Here is a 14,763-nt window from a genome sequence, read left to right on the forward strand (position 1 = left end):
GTAAAGACATCAGAACCCAGGCAGATGATGTGGACGGCAAGGCTGTCTTGGTAATCCGACACCAAGCAGAAAGATTGGTGTCACGAAATTCCACACCGAGTAAAGAGTCATTGCTAAGGAGTACTCCCAGGACCCCACAGTGGCTTGAATGTACGGAGGGTGGCTAATACCACTCTCCATCATTCAACACTAGAGGTAGGAGATAATATATACTCCAAACCACAGTGACCCGACTAAGGATCCTCACTCTGGAACAAAGTCTGAAAAATACAGCGGAGCCAGTCTACCGGAGAAAGCTAAGGGAAAATACCAAAAACAAAACACAGATGCTGAGAGACTGAATACAGTTTTAAGATAAGTAATCAGTCTATTTCTGCATATCTACTATATACATAAAGCTGGCATATATAATCTGAAGAGAGCAAACAGACTTAAATGTAGATACTTTAGTTTACGACAAGGATTTGCTAGTAAGACCGTAAAGAAGAAACTATAAAATCATCTAAAATTTAAATCTTGGGGCTCTAAAGTCTAATATTATGATCCCAGATCCCCAGCCTACCGCATAGAAAAGGTCTAACAACACAGTATACGGAGGAAGAATTAGGAATTGTATATAATACCTGGATCTAGGACTATATAAATGCTACTCAAGAGATAAAGTACATAACCACTCTAAAGTCTTAATTTGCTAATCAAAACGAGCATGAACCATTTAAGAGAACTTTGACTGCGCAAATTCTTGTTTTATTGGTTATGGCAAGAATCTCCTGTTAATTTCAGGGACACATAAGTCACACTATTAATTTTCAGCATGAAAGTTTTAAGATCGAGGGTGTGTGGTTAATTAAGGACTTGGACTGCTGTATAAAAAAGCCACACTAATATAAAGTTTCCTTTAAGGAAAATTAGAACAAAAATAAATGTGGGACTGCTCTTTTGCTTGCTATTTAAAGATGAAAACTGGGTGTTATTGCTAAATAGACAACGCCAAAGAAAATATTTGTTCTTCCTGAAAGAATTGGTTTAAGAGTTTTACTTGGTAACCTGTAACGTTACTATTGAGATTGCTGATTTTACATACTCGGCTAGAAAATCTAATCCTCGCTATGCCTATATTTACAAGCTAAGACCTATAACCTAAGAAACCATATTTTATTACCAAATATACCTATATCAGAGGTTAGATTAACATTGATATATATAGTGCATAGAAAAGGGGTAACAAGAAGGAAAAAATTACATTTGATATATACAATAAATTTGGAAAGCATTGACAAGGTTGAATGTTTCTAAGATAGTTTCTAAGAACTCAGACAGGAATCCTTTATACTATGCTAGGCCTGCTCCTTATTGTTGAATGTATTGTCTGTCAGTAAGCAAAGAGTGGCAATTAAAGGAAACAAAATAAACTCAGAATACTTACATATTATCATAAGCAAACTTCTTTTGAACTGAGTCAGCAGGGTATCCTGATATTTCAGGACTTTTCAGCAGAGACCTCAGCCAAAAGGCGAGAGCTTTCCCCCTTTTGTTCACAACTCATCAAAATGGGAATTAGAGCATCACTTATTTATCCGGTTAAATTTAGGTTAACATATGAATCTCAATCATTGACCCTAGACAAAACTGATGACTTAAAAAAGTTTATAGATAATGTTAGCTCTAACAATGCTATAACATGTTCATAATTCTGAAATGTACAAAGATGGGTCGTAGGGCAGCTTATGTGTTCTTAATATTTTTTTCTCTTTCAATTAATTTATTTAACTTTTTGCCTTGGAATGTATGGGGAATCACATCCCCGATAAAAAGGAAATAAATAATACATTGGGGCCTATTTATTAAAGGTCTTGCGGACCTGATCCGAGAGTGCAGATCAGGTCAGCAAGACCTCGCTGAATGCGGAGAGCAATACTCTCTCCGCATTTAACATTGCACCAGCAGCTCACAAGAGCTGCTGGTGCAACGCCGCCCCCTGCTGACTCGCGGCCAATGGGCCGCCAGCAGGGAGCTGTCAATCAACCCAATCGTACTCGATCGGGTTGATTTCCGGCAATTCCTGATTGCCTGCTCAGAGCAGGCGGACAAGGTTATGGAGCAGCGGTCCAACAATATATGTTTTGTACAGTTTTGTACATATATTCTGGAGTTTGCTGTTCACGGCACTATACGGTCCTAACTGCACACAAGAGCCGACCGGGTTTGGCTTATCTCCAACTAAAGATTGTATCCTGAGTAAGCAGATTGTTATCGGGAGAGCAAGTTATCCGGTATCCATCTGAATACCCCATAGAACGGGTCAACAAGGACGGTGGTGGGAGTTAGCTGGACGACTCATAAAGTTCCAGAAGGCGTTTGTGACACTTCTCAAGTGTCAAGGAGCTTGTAAGTACCAGTTTTTCATGCGCATCTGAAGCTTGTTTGTACCCATTGATCGTACACTATGGTGGCGCCTTCTTTTCCATTCTATATTTCTACAGATTTTGTTCTTTTGGGACACCAGCAAAAGTTTTGAAGAAGCCGCGAGCCATCATCTGACAGAGCCTGAGGGAGTATTCTGACCCCCTAGGTCTCACCAAGTAATATTTACTAAGCGGTATTAAGCTAAGACATCTGAACTTTCATTTTTATATCATTACCATTGACTTTTATTTCCACATTTGTGAAAGAGTATATTTTATATGTATCTATATGGTTAATAATTTTTAGCACTGTATTTGTTGGCGCACTGTTCATTTATAATCATCATTGTGAACTGCTGGTGCAATACTGCCCCCCTGTAGATTCACGGCCAATCAGCCGCTAGCAGGGGGTGTCAAGCAACCCGATCAGGTTGATTTCTGTCCGCCGCCTCAGAGCAGGCGGAAAGGTTATGAAGCAGCGGTCTTCATAACTTCTGTTTCCGGCGAGCCTGAAGGCTTTCCAGAAACACAGGGCATCTAGCTCCGTATGGAGCTTGATAAATTGACCCCTATAGCCTCAATAATGGAGGAAGATAAAAGATTTATACCTCCAACAGATATCATTGCAAAATTTCATTTTTTCAAAAAGTTTATCCACCTGATACAATTAATGTTAAAAGCAGAGAAGCCTTTTGGGAGAATATTACACTATCGAATATTTTGGCAGAACAGTGTTCCCTGATAAATAAAGAAATATCATCTGAAGAAATTATTCAGGCAATACACAGATCCGCTAATGGTAAAGCCCCTGGTTCAGATCAGATCCCTGCGGAGTTCTACAAAATTTTGAAAGATGAAATTTCCTCGTTATTAACTTAACTTTATAATGCTTATTTTCTCTCTGAGAATAAACCATCTAAATTGTTCACTGCATCAAATGTTGTACTCATATTAAAGGATAGAATCCAGAACTAATGGATTCATAACTCCCTATATCCCTCCTTAATACCGATTACAAAATTTTACCAAATATCTTATCGGCTTAAAACTATGCTAGGAGATATAATACACCCTTATTAATCTGGATTTATGCAAGGAAGAACATCTTCCAAAAATATTAGAACAGCTATGTTATTAATAGAACATGTTTTTTATGCAATCTAAACATTCTATGAAACAACAAAAAGACCTTGCCTTTATTACTAGAGATGCGTTTGATTCCATCTTATGGAATCACTTATTTAACGCCTTAAATAAATTTGGGTTCTTTGTTCTTTTTTTAAAATTTATTAAAACAATTTATACTGACCCTAAATCTATTATGTGCATTAATAGAATTCTCTTTCCTAGCATAGCTTTGAAAAAAGGAACAAGGCAGGGATGCCCCCTTTCAGCTTTACTATGCAATATAGCACTGGAACCACTTGCGGTAATCTGCAGAAAATGGAAGGGGCTTTAATAGGTAAAAGGTGATTTATACTCTCTTTATATGCAGACGATATCCTTTTTTACATGACCAATACTAAGGAAAATATTCCATCCCTTCTTAATAATTTCCCTCCTGTATGGCAAAAATGGATTGTTACCCTTAAGAGCTGGGCTACGCTCCCTCTGATACTTTCCGCTAAAATTACAATGATCAAAATGATTCTATTCCCCAAAATTTTATTTCTTATGCAAAACATCCCAGTGTTTTTGTATAGAAAAGATATTCAGGTATTTAACTCTCATTACTTGAAGTTTATATGGGGTGAACGGAAAGCTTGTATTTCAATATTTAACCTTATTCAAAGGAAACAGGAGGATATTCCAGATTTTATATCTGGATCGTATTATTATATCTTTAAAAATTGGGTTCATAAAGGACTGAAAAATATAATTCAGCTATTTGATCCGCAGACCAAAATTATTCAAATTTATGCAAATCTTGCTTCAGATTATATCTTAAATAGGAAACATTTCTTTGCCTATTTGCAAGTTCATCATTTTATCTTCTAACAAAAATATTTGCAATCTAATAGCTGGGATTTAGGGGATTTGGAATCTATAATTAGCTGCTACCATGCAGAAATACATTTTATCTCCACGATCTATAGACTACTAATAACACATAGTTCTAAATAAAAACTGAACAACTTATTTACTAAATGGTCTAATGATATATCAGACATAGATCATGAAAACTTTAATAAAAACTTTATTCAGTCTTTCAAATATAATACATATATCTCTATGAGAGAATCACACAAAAAGCTGATTAATAGATCGTATATCACCCCTTATAAGATGGCTATGTGGAAACCATCCGAAACTAAATTCTGTTCTAGATGTCATGCTGCTAATTCAAACCTGATACATGCCTTCTGGCTTTGCCTAAAAATTCAAAAATTTTGGTTTAAAATCACCTATTGGTTAAATAGGTTCCTATATGTCAGGAATCAGACTGAGACGAGAAGTGCAAAAATAATCACACCTTTATTAATAGCAAAAATAATAAAAAGTCCACAAGTCAAATAAAAGTCAGGAATCAAAACCAGAGATGGTAGTCAGACGAGCTGAGTCAGGAGCCAAAGTGAGTAGTCAGACGAGCCGTAATCAGGAACAAGGAGAACAGCAGAGTCAGGAACAAGCCAAGGATCAGGAGGGACGTCAGACAGCCAGGTAATACACAGGAGCTCTCACAAACAGGTCTGAGACAACGCAAGGGCAAAGCATACTGAACAGAGGCCCTTTAAATAATAAGTGATGACATCTCAATTCTGAGACTAGATCCTGTCTCACACGGATGATGTACACCAGTCTGGCCATAAAAGGAAGTGCAGGAAATGAGCAGCATCACATAGTATTCACCAGAGTCAGCAAGAGAGGTAAAATGGCTGACAGCAGCACATGGCAAACAGGGAAAAAACCCTGGCAGTACCCTCCCCTCAACGACCCCTTCCCCCGTGGGAGGACAAAAGGCTTATTGGGGAAACGGGCATGGAAGGCACAGAGGAGGGCGGGAGCATGAACATCAGAGGAGGGAACCCATAAACGCTCCTCCGGACCGTAGCCCCTCCAGTGAACCAAATACTGTAAGCGGCCCCTGGACATATGAGAGTCAATAATGCTGCTGACCTCATAGTCCTCATGGTTGTCAACAAAGATAGGACGGGGATGAGGCAACACAGTGGTAAACCGATTACAAACCAATGGTTTCAAGAGGGAGACATGAAAAACATTTGAGATGCGCATTGCAGGAGGAAGGTCAAGAGCGTAGGCCACATGATTGACCTGTCTGAGTATTCGAAAAGGACCAACATAACAGGGAGCCAGTTTATTGGAAGGCACACGAAGATTCAAGTTGCGGGAGGACAGCCAAACTCTCTCACCAACCTGGTAGGAAGACGCAGGCAGACGCCTACGATCAGCCTGGAACTTTTGGCGCTGCGTAGAACGATGAAAGCAATCCTGAATCTGCACCCACGTGGAACGGAGTTGCCGGAGATGCTCCTCCAAAGCCGGAATACCCTGAGACATTAATGAATCAGGCAACAAGGATGGTTGAAACCCATAATTCGCCATGAACGGGGATAACTTGGAGGAAGCATTAATACCACTATTACAAGCAAAATCTGCCCAAGGTAACAGTTCAGACCAATTATTGTGGTGATCTGAGACATAGCAATGGAGGAACTGTTCCAGAGCTTGATTAGACCGTTCCGCAGCTCCATTGGATTGAGGGTGATATGCCGAGGAGAAGGAAAGCTGGAGCCCATTTGAGCACAAAAGGAACGCCAAAATCTGGAGACAAACTGGCTACCCTGGTCCGACACTATCTCTTTGGGTAACCCATGTAAACAGAAGACCTCCCGGGCAAAAATTGAAGCAAGCTCCTGAGCGGTAGGCAACTTCTTCAAGGGAATGCAATGTGACATTTTAGAAAAATGGTCAACCACCATAAGGATAACAGTATTGCCATTGGAAACAGGGATCTCGACAATGAAGTTCATGAAAAGATGTGTCCAAGGACGCTCACCATTAGCAATAGGTTGAAGAAGACCCACAGGAAGACATTGAGTCTTATTCTGTGCACAAACTAAGCAGGAGGCAACATATGCAGCAACATCAGAACGAAGACCTGGCCACCAGAATTGTCGAGTGACAGACCAAATCATTTGGTTCTTGCCTGGGTGACCTGCGGCTTTAGGATAGTGGTAAGTGTGCAAAAGTTTAGTTCGAAGATTCTCAGGAACAAAACCACTAGGTTTCTCAGGTGTATTGGTTTGTGCAGCCAGGATCTCCTCCCCCAAGGGAGAAGTCAAATTAGCACGTATGGTAGCCAAAATATGGTCAGGAGGTATAACAGGAGTAGGTACAGACTCATCCTTGGACAGAGGGGAAAATTGTCGAGAGAGGGCATCAGCCCTAACATTCTTACTACCTGGCAGGTAGGAGACCACATAATTAAACCAAGACAAAAATAGCACCCATCTGGGCTGTCGGGGCAACAAACGTTTTGCTTCAGATAGATAAGTTAAATTCTTGTGGTCAGTAAGAATGAGCACTGGCACGCTAGTACCCTCGAGAAGATGCCTCCATTCCTTGAGTGCCAAAATTATGGCCAGTAATTCCCTGTCGCCAATTTCATAATTAATTGCACTCCGCTGGAGACAATTTCTTAGAAAAGAAACCACACGGATGCAAGGAACTGTCAGGCGTAGGACGTTGAGACAAGAGGGCACCTACTCCAGTCTCAGACGCATCGACCTCAAGAACGAAAGGCAGGACAGGGTTAGGATGAGCCAGAACTGGAGCAGCAGCAAAGGCAGTCTTAAGACTATCAAAGGCCTTAATGGAAGTAGGTGACCAATGGAGTGGATCATTCTCTTTACGGGTCATGTCTGTGATAGGTTTGACCAAGGAAGAAGAGTTTTTAATAAACTTTCTATAGTAATTGACGAACCCTAAATAAGGTTGAATAGACCGAAGACAAACTGGGCGAGGCCACTGCAGATAACTTATCAGGATCCATGGAGAACCCTGCAACAGAGATAACATAACCTAGGAAGGTTACTTGAGTCTGATGGAACTCACATTTCTCGCATTTACAAAACAGGCCGTTCTCACGTAGTCTCTAATGAACCCGTGTAACATCAGAACAATGAGCCTCAAGTGTGGGCGAGTGTATGAGGATGTCGTCCAAGTACACCACAACACACTGTTGCAACAAATCTCGTAGGACATCATTAATAAATTCCTGGAAAACAGCAGGAGCATTACATAGGCCAAAGGGCATTACAAGATACTCATTATGCCCGCTCCTGGTGTTAAATGCTGTTTTCCATTCGTGGCCCTCCTTGATCCTAACGAGATTATGCGCTCCTCTCAAATCAAGTTTAGTAAAGACCGTAGCTCCCTTGAGGCGGTCAGAGTTCTGTAATGAGAGGAATAGGGTAAGCATTCTTAATGGTAAGATGATTAAGACCCCTATAATTGATGGATTGTCTTAACTCGCCACCCTTTTTCTTCACAAAGAAGAAGCCAGCCCCTGCAGGAGAGCAGGATTTGCTGATGATCCCCCGCGACAGAGCATCGGCAACATACTTCTCCATAGCACAATTCTCCGCAACAGACAGAAGATAAACCCAGCCCAGAGGAGGAATGGCTTTGGGTTGCAAGTCTATGGCACAATCTTAAGACCGGTGAGGAGGCAACGTACCGGCACACACCTTGTCAAAAACGTCTAGGAACTCTCGGTACTCCTCTGGCAATTGAGATACCAAAGAAGTGCACAAGACTAACTGGTTTCCGAAGACAAGTGGAAATACATTGCGGAGATCACAACAAAATTTCGGACCTGCGCCAGTCGAGACTAGGATTGTGCTTTTGAAGCCAGGGATAACGCAGAACCACCGGAAAATGCGGAGAATTTATCACCTGGAACTGATGGGTTTCAAAATGGAGAGCCCCAACAGCCATGGATAATGGAGCATTTTCGTGAGTAACGAGTGCGGGCTGAAGGGGCCTGCGATCAACGGCCTCAATAGCAAGTGGAACGGACAAAGTCAAAACAGGAATGGAGTGCTTTGATACAAAAGCACTGTCAATGAAATAGCCTGCAGCACCGGAGTCAACAAGAGCCTCGGTGACTATGGAGGAGTCCACCCAGGAAAGGACAACCGTGACCAAAGGTTTCTCCTTTAGCGGTTCCGGGGACGAGGATAAACCACCTAAGGTCTGCCCCGACAGGACCTTAGGTGTGAGCGTTTCCCAGCCGTGTAGGACAAGACTTCAAAAGGTGGCCCTGTAACCCACAATAGAGGCAGAGCCCCTCCCTCCTGCTAAAGGCCCTCTCCGCCACGGAGAGACACGTGAATCCCAACTGCATCGGCTCAGCAGTACCTGGTGACTCGGGACCAGGAGGCATGGGGAGGAGAGGGAGGCATGGGTGGGAACGAACACGTAGGAGACAACGGAATAGGAGGCTTCCGCAAGCGCTCCTTGAAAGAGGGCCTCTCACTTAGTCTGATGTCAATTAGGATAAAAAAAGACACCAATGCCTCAAGATCTTCTGGTAAATCTCTGACAGCAACTTCGTCTTTAATCAAATCAGAGAACCCATGAAAGAAGGCAACAAGGGCTTCATTGTTCCAACCTACCTCTGCGGCAAGCGTACGGAACTCAATAGCATACTGAGCAACAGATCTTATACCTTGCTGAATGGACGAGTCGTTTAGCAGCAGTGGAGGAGCGAGCCGGAACATCAAATACCCTTTGAAAGGAGGCCACAAATTCAGGGTAATTTGAAATCACAGGTTTATTAGTCTCCCACAAGGGATTAGCCCAGGCAAGAGCTGTGTCAGAGAGCAACGAGGTGAGAAATCCCACGTTAGATCTGTCAGAGTGAAATGCCTGAGGTAACATCTCAAAGTAAATGCCCACCTGGTTCAAAAACCCTCTGCACTGATTAGGATCGCCTCCATAACGCTGAGGTAGAGGTGCAGAACTGGACATGCTCCTGGTAGGACTAGGTGCAGCAGCGGAAACAGGAGCAGCCATAACTTGCTGGACACTTTGGTCCAAATGTGCAGTGCGAGTCAGCAGGGTTTGCAGGGCTAGTGCAAATTGATCCAAGTTGTGATCCTGTTCATCCATCCTGGAAATTATGGCAGGTAAAGGTGGATTATTAGCACCATCAGGATTCATGGCCCTTGCGTAATGTCAGGATGCCAGGAATCAGACTGAGATGAGAAGTGCAAAAATAATCACACCTTTATTAATAGCAAAAATAATAAAAAGTCCACAAGTCAAATAACAAGTCAGTAATCAAAACCAGAGCTGGTAGTCAGACAAGCCAAGTCAGGAGCCAAAGCGAGTAGTAAGACAAGCCGGAATCAGGAACAAGGAGAACAACCGAGCCAGGAATAAGCCAGGGATCAGGAACCAGGAGGTTTTGTTTTATTTTTCCTAAAAATTCATGAATGAAAGTAAGACTCATATATTCAAGATTGATCGAGTTTACCATCACTTTAATGAGCTTGCTTTATTTTTTTTTGGGGGGGGGGTGTCTAACTGGGCAAAGCTATACAAACTATAATTGGGCGTGGCTCTGCTGCAAGTGTCCCTGTATGTATACAACTCAGTTTAATATTGGCTTAAATTTTAGCTGGGTGGTCAGTAAAAACATCAGGTTTGTGTGCCCGTTAAAAAGGTCCTGGGGAGAATGTGTTGTAAAAAAATCAATCCACCAGTATCACCCCATGTTCTAGACGCAGAACATATTATTAGTCAGTTATCTACCCTTGTCGGTCAAGGCTACACCCACAAGCCTTTCACTCTCTGTTGAGGCCTCAATCCTTTAAGTCAGTGGGCAAATATTAATAATAATTAAAGGGACATGAAACCCAATTTTTTTCTTTCATGATTTAGATAGAGCATTCAATTTTAAACAGCTGTCTTATTTATTTTTATTTTCTAATTAGCTTTGTTATCTTGCTATATTTTATTTAAACAAATAGCTAGGTAGGCTCAGAAGCAATTTATTACTGGGAGCTAACTGCTGATTGGGGCTGGTACATATATGCCTCTAGTCATTGGCTTACTCAATATGTTCTGCAAACTCCCAGTAGTGCATTGCTGCAACTTTAAACAAGCGATACCAAGAAAATGAAGTTAATGGGAAAGTTGTTTTGAATGGTAAGCTCTATCTGAACCATAAAATAAATATTTTGGGTTTCATGTCTCTTTAATAGTAAGCAGAAAATGGTAAAGTAAAATTAAAAATTCACTCAAATTCTATTGTGCATAACAATGTGTAGGTTCATTTTTTTCTGCTACAAAAATACTTGAGTTAAAGCTATTTATTTTGGAACAGGAAGCGCAGGTTTATGCACATCCCATCCTTTGAGCCAGATTGTTCACTAGTTGATAAGAGCAACTCTCACAGCACTACTGGTGGATAGTAACATGTCCCACAAGCTTTAAAACACACACTAATATATATATACACACACAAACAGTATAGTATACAGTTAACAGTATAAGAAAATAGATGTAATGCAAATTGTCAGAAATAGGGTCAATTGTTCCTTGGAACACAATTCACATAATAACCACTAAAGGCGCTCTAGGAAACTGCGTTTTTCGACAATGGCGTTGCGGATTTTAATTGGTTGACAAGCTGTCACTCAATATGTGACGGACTGAATATAAAAATGTCACGGAAAAAATTATGAAAATGTCAAAACAACACACTGGAGCTAATAAAATGGGTCAAATGATAGGCCATTTTCAAGCACCGCTGTAAAACGCGTATCGCAACCATAATTTCTTATTCTTTCTTACGCAGTAGCTGACCAATCGGTGGCCGCGATTCAGCGGTTGCTAGGCAGATTATGCTAATACAGGAAAAGCCACCATCTCTGCAGCTACCATTCTGAGGTAAGGACAGGTTGGGAATTATCATTAAAATGCAATAATGTGAAGCCTGGAGGGGAGCAGGAGCGACAGCGCCGACTGACAGATACCCCGAGGTAAGCCGGGACGTGGGTATAACGCGAGTAAGGGTTTCGGGAGCCATTTGACGTGATATTGGTTTCTCCGTCGTCCCGCTCTGTGCTGTGGGTCGGAGCGGGGGATGTTGTCGTGTTAGTCCCACCCAAAATGGCGCTGGTGCTTTCTTTCTATGCACCTGGGTTTTATTTGTTGAGGCGCTGATGTCCTCATTTGGTTTAGTACCACTGTTGCTCTCGGAGAAGCGTTCGCGAGTGCCTTGTGTTCCGGATTTTCCGGCCCTGTGTACTCAAGGTGCCCCCCTACACATCGCGCTGTGGTACAGTCCACCCCCCGCCCCTTTGTAGGCTTTGGGACGCCGCACCTTACCCCAACAGACCGGGGGAGACGCGACATCGGCGGGTTTTAGTGATAAACTGACAGATATTACACATAATACGCGATGTACGGTAATAGGGAGCCGCAGTATCCTACCAGGAACAGTAACATTATCGTTCACATTATTGTTACTGCGGGGGCTATGCGCTCCCCCATGTGTAATAATTCAGGTTCCCCCTCCCGAGAATAGGGTTTACCGTCCGCTGTCAACAGTGAGGGCATTTCCCGCCATTTGTACTCCTCTGACTGACATGGGGTGAAGGGATTATACCTCAGTGTTGTGTGAGGGGTCCCTGCGCCTTATGTATCTCGTCTTGCTTATCTACTGAGGCAGATAACTCGTGTTAAATACATTTATTTCGTAAAATACCTGCTGTGTTGCTATGTGCCCGTGTTTATATTTCCGATAATATCTCCGAACAAAACAATGTCAAAAACACAATATTGTGCCGGAAAATATCAAAGTGATAACACTGCTGTCAATATAACTAGAAGATTGGTGTCCACACGCATTATTATAATAAAATATCACGCTAGTTATTTTAATAATACTCACAAAATTATGCAGTATTTGTAGAGAATACTTGTAAATAATTTAATACACCCCAGCAGGTAAAATTGATAATTGGGAACAAATTAAAGGAGATACATTGTGTACTGTCCCTTTAAAGCAACAGTAAAGTCACAACCAAATCTTCATGCTTTAGAGTTTTTTTTAGACAGCTCACAATTTAAAAGGTAAAAATAATTTGTCTCATTCTAAAGTTCATGTAATTTTAATGCTAGTCACACGACTCAGCTGCTCATTGGCTCAGTGGTAGTTTCCGTTGGGACTGGCAGTTTTCTGTGATTACCTATGTGTTTAATCCATTTGCAGAGGTGACAGCGATAAAATAACTCCTAAATGAGAGCATGTCATTTTTTCACTTAGGGCCCTTGAGAAAAAAAATCACTAGTTTTTAGATTTATTTAGTTCTCTTGGTATCCTTTGTGGAAGAGTATACTTAGGTAGCCTCCGAGCATGCACGTGTCTTTAGCAGTCTATGGTAGCCACGTTGTACTGTACTTTGAAATACTGCTGCCATATGGTGCAAATGACATGTTCACTGTGAGCTAATATGAGCCTCAGTCAGTAGAACAAAGCAACCTTTATGATATAAGTAATTTGGAAAGTTGTTTAAAGGGACATTCTACACTAAAAATAGTCTTACTGTACTGTAATCCTTGCCCCCAGATTACTCTGTAGTACATTAACCCAAGGGTCACTCAGTTTGTGTATGCATTCAAAATAGTTTGTTTTCCGAGTTTGGCCATTTTGAAATGGCTGCTGGACTCCTTTTACAAACTACATCATAATGTACCAGGTTGTGACTTTGAATCTGCAACGTGTCGAGCACGACAAGTCCTGTGTGCTCAGTGAGTTGCGCATGCGCAGGGAAGTTGTCAAGTATAGCTCTCCCACACAACCCAGTATGACTGCCCCAATTTAAATACTTGCTTTAGAAGAATATTGCTGTAGATAGATTTAAAATATAGCTGCTGTCACACGCTGCTCTGCCGAAGAGCAGGGGAAATGTTAAAGAAATTGACTGTCTTACTATAATTATACTTCTGGTATAGAGAGCAGTGTGTGGAAGCAGCTATATTTTAAAGCTATCTATGGCAACTCGTCGTGCTGCAGATTCGCAGCCACAACCTGGTACATTATGATTTAGCATGTAGGATATTACATTCGCTATTCCAAAACAGTCGTACTTGGAAATCAAACTCTATTTTGAATGCATCCACAAACTGAGTGACCCTTGGGTTATGTACTACAGCGTAATCTGGGGGCAAGGATTACAATACAGTAATACAGTAGTGTAACAGTCCCTTTAAAATTGCATACTATATCTGCATCATGGAAGTTTAATTTTGGCTTAACTGTCACCTTTAAGAGGATCTCGCAAAACAACATGGTCTTTCTGGGAATAATAAACAGATCTAAAAAAATGGTTTGGTAAAATGAAATCCCAAATTGTGGAGCGAACATCCTTTTACGGTAATTATAAACACTATTGGCAACAAGAAGCACTATTGTATAACGATATCAAATTGAGTAAAGTTGATTTGTTTATAAATACATTTCTAATGATTTAGAAAAATAACCCTATTGTGTCTTTTGTGTTTACTGTCACAAATTATGAAATGGCTTTAGAAAACCATTTAAATAGAATCTAGATGTGCATTTGGATGGATCCATTTTTTGTTTTACTGTTTTAATTTAAAATTAGTTTCCAACCCAAAAAAGTAAACATCCGCCATTAAAGGACCACTCAATGCAGTAGAATTACATAATGAACAATTACATAAAACAACAATGCAATAGCATTTACAGGGCATTTCAAATAAGCAGTAGATTTTTTTTTTTTTTTTCTGACATTATTTTTTCTCCCATTTTCTGGCCCCTTGTATCATGTGACAGACATCAGCCAATCACAGACTAGTATACGTATACCCTGTGAGCTTGCCTTGCCTAGAAAGTGTGAATATAAAGACTGTGCAAAATGTGATAATGGAAGTAAAGTGTCTCAAAACTGCAGCTCTTTCTGAATCATAAAAGTTTATTTTGACTTGAGTGTCCCTTTTTAACTAATAAATGAAAGGATGAATGATAGAGGAGCAAAATAAATTTATTAGTCCCTTTTGTCTGTGCCATTAAAACCCTTAAAGAACCACTAAATACAGAAAAAATAGCATAATAAGAAGACCATGCAAAAACACTTAGGGGCTGAATTATCAAAGTGCAAGCAGACATGACACACTGTCTGCATTTATCATTGCACCTAGTGAACTGCTTGTGCAATGCCACCCCCTGCAGATTCGTGGCCAATCGGCCACTAGCAGGGGATGTCAATCATCCCGATCGTATATGATTGGGATGATTGCTGTCCGCCGCCTCAGTGGTGGCGGACGAGTTAAGGAGCAGCGGTCTTAAGACAACTGC

At 41.1% G+C, this 14,763-nt stretch overlaps 1 protein-coding gene across 1 annotated transcript in view; it reads left to right on the forward strand.

Annotated features, from left to right (window-relative positions):
- Positions 1 to 11,298: 11,298 nt before the first annotated feature.
- LOC128639226 (PR domain zinc finger protein 10) overlaps positions 11,299 to 14,763 on the forward strand; it is a 293,752-nt gene continuing 290,287 nt past the window's right edge. Inside the window, exon 1 of the mRNA XM_053691501.1 lies at positions 11,299 to 11,327. The gene's annotated coding sequence lies outside the window, so the exon portion shown is untranslated. The remainder of the gene's footprint in view (positions 11,328 to 14,763) is intronic.

The sequence above is a fragment of the Bombina bombina genome, chromosome 8, assembly GCF_027579735.1.
Source record: "Bombina bombina isolate aBomBom1 chromosome 8, aBomBom1.pri, whole genome shotgun sequence".
Classification (NCBI taxonomy): Eukaryota; Metazoa; Chordata; class Amphibia; order Anura; family Bombinatoridae; genus Bombina; species Bombina bombina.